This window comes from Engystomops pustulosus, chromosome 1, assembly GCF_040894005.1.
Source record: "Engystomops pustulosus chromosome 1, aEngPut4.maternal, whole genome shotgun sequence".
Lineage (NCBI taxonomy): Eukaryota > Metazoa > Chordata > Amphibia > Anura > Leptodactylidae > Engystomops > Engystomops pustulosus.
In genome coordinates, this window is record NC_092411.1 from 3,217,683 (window position 1) to 3,223,882 (window position 6,200).

The 6,200-nt window shown below is 53.7% G+C and overlaps 1 protein-coding gene across 1 annotated transcript in view; it reads right to left on the reverse strand.

Annotated features, from left to right (window-relative positions):
• The window catches only part of PHF24 (PHD finger protein 24), a 130,338-nt gene extending 124,424 nt beyond the window's left edge, over positions 1–5,914 (reverse strand). Inside the window, exon 1 of the mRNA XM_072132742.1 lies at positions 5,506–5,914. The gene's annotated coding sequence lies outside the window, so the exon portion shown is untranslated. The remainder of the gene's footprint in view (positions 1–5,505) is intronic.
• Positions 5,915–6,200: the final 286 nt, after the last annotated feature.

Consider the following 6,200-nt stretch of genomic DNA (forward strand, 5'->3'; position numbering starts at 1 on the left):
GACCCCCGGGGGGATACACAGAACCCCCTGTACCTGACCCTATTACTAATATCCCATCTACATGGATGGACCCCCGGGGGGATACACAGAACCCCCTGTACCTGACCCTATTCCTAATATCCCATCTACATGGATGGACCCCCGGGGGGATACACAGAACCCCCTGTACCTGACCCTATTCCTAATATCTGATCTACATGGATGGACCCCCGGGGGGATACACAGAACCCCCTGTACCTGACCCTATTCCTAATATCTGATCTACATGGATGGACCCCCGGGGGGATACACAGAACCCCCTGTACCTGACCCTATTCCTAATATCTGATCTACATGGATGGACCCCCGGGGGATACACAGAACCCCCTGTACCTGACCCTATTCCTAATATCTGATCTACATGGATGGACCCCGGGGGGATACACAGAACCCCCTGTACCTGACCCTATTCCTAATATCTGATCTACATGGATGGACCCCCGGGGGATACACAGAACCCCCTGTACCTGACCCTATTCCTAATATCCCATCTACATGGATGGACCCCCGGGGGATACACAGAACCCCCTGTACCTGACCCTATTCCTAATATCCCATCTACATGGATGGACCCCCGGGGGGGATACACAGAACCCCCTGTACCTGACCCTATCCCTAATATCTGATCTACATGGATGGACCCCCGGGGGGATACACAGAACCCCCTGTACCTGACCCTATTCCTAATATCCCATCTACATGGATGGACCCCCGGGGGGATACACAGAACCCCCTTGTTTCTGACCCTATTCCTAATATCTGATCTACATGGATGGACCCCCGGGGGATACACAGAACCCCCTGTACCTGACCCTATTCCTAATATCTGATCTACATGGATGGACCCCGGGGGATACACAGAACCCCCTGTACCTGACCCTATTCCTAATATCTGATCTACATGGATGGACCCCGGGGGGATACACAGAACCCCCTGTACCTGACCCTATCCCTAATATCTGATCTACATGGATGGACCCCCGGGGGATACACAGAACCCCCTGTACCTGACCCTATCCCTAATATCTGATCTACATGGATGGACCCCCGGGGGATACACAGAACCCCCTGTACCTGACCCTATTCCTAATATCTGATCTACATGGATGGACCCCCGGGGGATACACAGAACCCCCTGTACCTGACCCTATTCCTAATATCTGATCTACATGGATGGACCCCCGGGGATACACAGAACCCCCTGTACCTGACCCTATTCCTAATATCTGATCTACATGGATGGACCCCCGGGGGGATACACAGAACCCCCTGTACCTGACCCTATTCCTAATATCTGATCTACATGGATGGACCCCCGGGGGGATACACAGAACCCCCTGTACCTGACCCTATTCCTAATATCTGATCTACATGGATGGACCCCCGGGGGGATACACAGAACCCCCTGTACCTGACCCTATTCCTAATATCTGATCTACATGGATGGACCCCCGGGGGGATACACAGAACCCCCTGTACCTGACCCTATCCCTAATATCTGATCTACATGGATGGACCCCGAGGGATACACAGAACCCCCTGTACCTGACCCTATTCCTAATATCTGATCTACATGGATGGACCCCCGGGGGGATACACAGAACCCCCTGTACCTGACCCTATTCCTAATATCTGATCTACATGGATGGACCCCCGGGGGATACACAGAACCCCCTGTACCTGACCCTATTCCTAATATCTGATCTACATGGATGGGGCTCCGGGGGATACACAGAACCCCCTGTACCTGACCCTATTCCTAATATCTGATCTACATGGATGGACCCCCGGGGGATACACAGAACCCCCTGTACCTGACCCTATTCCTAATATCCCATCTACATGGATGGACCCCCGGGGGGATACACAGAACCCCCTGTACCTGACCCTATTCCTAATACCTGATCTACATGGATGGACCCCCGGGGGGATACACAGAACCCCCTGTACCTGACCCTATTCCTAATATCTGATCTACATGGATGGACCCCCGGGGGGATACACAGAACCCCCTGTACCTGACCCTATTCCTAATATCTGATCTACATGGATGGACCCCCGGGGGATACACAGAACCCCCTGTACCTGACCCTATTCCTAATATCTGATCTACATGGATGGACCCCGGGGGGATACACAGAACCCCCTGTACCTGACCCTATCCCTAATATCTGATCTACATGGATGGACCCCCGGGGGGATACACAGAACCCCCTGTACCTGACCCTATTCCTAATATCCCATCTACATGGATGGACCCCCGGGGGGATACACAGAACCCCCTGTACCTGACCCTATTCCTAATATCTGATCTACATGGACGGACCCCCGGGGGATACACAGAACCCCCTGTACCTGACCCTATTCCTAATATCCCATCTACATGGATGGACCCCCGTGGGGATACACAGAAACCCCTGTACCTGACCCTATTCCTAATATCTGATCTACATGGATGACCCCCGGGGGATACACAGAACCCCCTGTACCTGACCCTATCCCTAATATCTGATCTACATGGATGGACCCCCGGGGGGATACACAGAACCCCCTGTACCTGACCCTATTCCTAATATCTGATCTACATGGATGGACCCCCGGGGGGATACACAGAACCCCCTGTACCTGACCCTATTCCTAATATTTGATCTACATGGATGGACCCCCGGGGGGATACACAGAGCCCCCTGTACCTGACCCTATCCCTAATATCTGATCTACATGGATGGACCCCCGGGGGGATACACAGAACCCCCTGTACCTGACCCTATCCCTAATATCTGATCTACATGGATGGACCCCCGGGGGGATACACAGAGCCCCCTGTACCTGACCCTAACCCTAATATCTGATCTACATGGATGGACCCCCGGGGGATACACAGAACCCCCTGTACCTGACCCTATTCCTAATATCTGATCTACATGGATGGACCCCCGGGGGGATACACAGAACCCCCTGTACCTGACCCTATTCCTAATATCTGATCTACATGGATGGACCCCCGGGGGGATACACAGAACCCCCTGTACCTGACCCTATCCCTAATATCTGATCTACATGGATGGGGCTCCCGGGGGATACACAGAACCCCCTGTACCTGACCCTATTCCTAATATCTGATCTACATGGATGGACCCCCGGGGGGGGGATACACAGAACCCCCTGTACCTGACCCTATTCCTAATATCTGATCTACATGGATGGACCCCCGGGGGATACACAGAACCCCCTGTACCTGACCCTATTCCTAATATCTGAACTACATGGATGGACCCCCGGGGGGATACACAGAACCCCCTGTACCTGACCCTATCCCTAATATCTGATCTACATGGATGGATCCCCGGGGGATACACAGAACTCCCTGTACCTGACCCTATTCCTAATATCTGATCTACATGGATGGACCCCGGGGGGATACACAGAACCCCCTGTACCTGACCCTATCCCTAATATCTGATCTACATGGATGGACCCCCGGGGGATACACAGAACATCCTGTACCTGACCCTATTCCTAATATCTGATCTACATGGATGGACCCCCGGGGGGATACACAGAACCCCCTGTACCTGACCCTATCCCTAATATCTGATCTACATGGATGGACCCCCGGGGGGATACACAGAACCCCCTGTACCTGACCCTATTCCTAATATCTGATCTACATGGATGGACCCCCGGGGGGATACACAGAACCCCCTGTACCTGACCCTATTCCTAATATCTGATCTACATGGATGGACCCCCGGGGGATACACAGAACCCCCTGTACCTGACCCTATCCCTAATATCTGATCTACATGGATGGACCCCCGGGGGGGATACACAGAACCCCCTGTACCTGACCCTATTCCTAATATCTGATCTACATGGATGGACCCCGGGGGGGATACACAGAACCCCCTGTACCTGACCCTATTCCTAATATCTGATCTACATGGATGGACCCCCGGGGGGATACACAGAACCCCCTGTACCTGACCCTATCCCTAATATCTGATCTACATGGATGGACCCCCGGGGGATACACAGAACCCCCTGTACCTGACCCTATTCCTAATATCTGATCTACATGGATGGACCCCCGGGGGGATACACAGAACCCCCTGTACCTGACCCTATTCCTAATATCCCATCTACATGGATGGACCCCCGGGGGGATACACAGAACCCCCTGTACCTGACCCTATTCCTAATATCTGATCTACATGGATGGGGCTCCCGGGGGATACACAGAACCCCCTGTACCTGACCCTATTCCTAATATCTGATCTACATGGATGGACCCCCGGGGGATACACAGAACCCCCTGTACCTGACCCTATCCCTAATATCTGATCTACATGGATGGATCCCCGGGGGATACACAGAACTCCCTGTACCTGACCCTATTCCTAATATCTGATCTACATGGATGGACCCCCGGGGGGATACACAGAACCCCCTGTACCTGACCCTATCCCTAATATCTGATCTACATGGATGGATCCCCGGGGGATACACAGAACTCCCTGTACCTGACCCTATTCCTAATATCTGATCTACATGGATGGACCCCGGGGGGATACACAGAACCCCCTGTACCTGACCCTATCCCTAATATCTGATCTACATGGATGGACCCCCGGGGGATACACAGAACATCCTGTACCTGACCCTATTCCTAATATCTGATCTACATGGATGGACCCCCGGGGGGATACACAGAACCCCCTGTACCTGACCCTATCCCTAATATCTGATCTACATGGATGGACCCCCGGGGGGATACACAGAACCCCCTGTACCTGACCCTATTCCTAATATCTGATCTACATGGATGGACCCCCGGGGGGATACACAGAACCCCCTGTACCTGACCCTATTCCTAATATCTGATCTACATGGATGGACCCCCGGGGGATACACAGAACCCCCTGTACCTGACCCTATCCCTAATATCTGATCTACATGGATGGACCCCCGGGGGGGATACACAGAACCCCCTGTACCTGACCCTATTCCTAATATCTGATCTACATGGATGGACCCCCGGGGGATACACAGAACCCCCTGTACCTGACCCTATTCCTAATATCTGATCTACATGGATGGACCCCCGGGGGGATACACAGAACCCCCTGTACCTGACCCTATCCCTAATATCTGATCTACATGGATGGACCCCCGGGGGATACACAGAACCCCCTGTACCTGACCCTATTCCTAATATCTGATCTACATGGATGGACCCCCGGGGGGATACACAGAACCCCCTGTACCTGACCCTATCCCTAATATCTGATCTACATGGATGAAGCTGTGGGATCCAGGACATGGTGGGCATCTTCTATGTGACCCCCGGAGACCTCCATAGAGGAGATGTCCACATCCGGGTGACTCCAGTTGGACACGAAGTTCTGCAGCAGCAGTGATGATGGATGGGGGGGTGTTTGGGTGTGGGGGGGTCACGTCACTCACCCTTGTTGAGTTCGCCAGGGACCCAGCAGCTTCTAGTTGATCCGGTTCGCCCTTGTCAGTGCCATTGGCTTGTCCCCGCAGTCCTGGAGCCCCCTGTGCGCTGGCAGAGCTCCTCTACTCCATCCTCCGGACAGGATGAGGGGGGGAGGGGGATGCGGCTGCAGCTGATGCTCAGATCCTGTCCGGTGCTGATGATGATGGAGCCCAGTAGCGCAGTTGGCGCTGCCCTCCGGGGTGCTGCTGTGTGTGCGGCGCTGGTACCAGCTGCTGCTTCTTTAGTGCATTGGAAAAACCCGGTGCACAATTAACCCCTTCAGGACCTGGAGACTTGCAGAAGCCTCGGAGGAAAGATCCACAGAACTGGTGGAGGACAGGAAGGGTTAAGCAGGTTGACGTTTGGAGGAAAGTACCAATAAGATCCCCCCCATCTCTCCCCTCCTCTTCCAGTCATCGTCAGCTCCTCCTATTCCTTGTCTCTCCTCGTCTGTGGATGAGAGATGCTCTGCAGGGGCACAGGAGACCCCGATCATTCCTCTGCTAACCAGGTCAAGTGCCTGCACAGCGGAGGTACATACACTGCCCCCCATGCTGCACCCATACACATACACTGCCACCCGTGCTGCACCCATACACATACACTGCCCCCCATACTGCACCCATGTACATACACTGCCACCCGTGCTGCACCCATACAC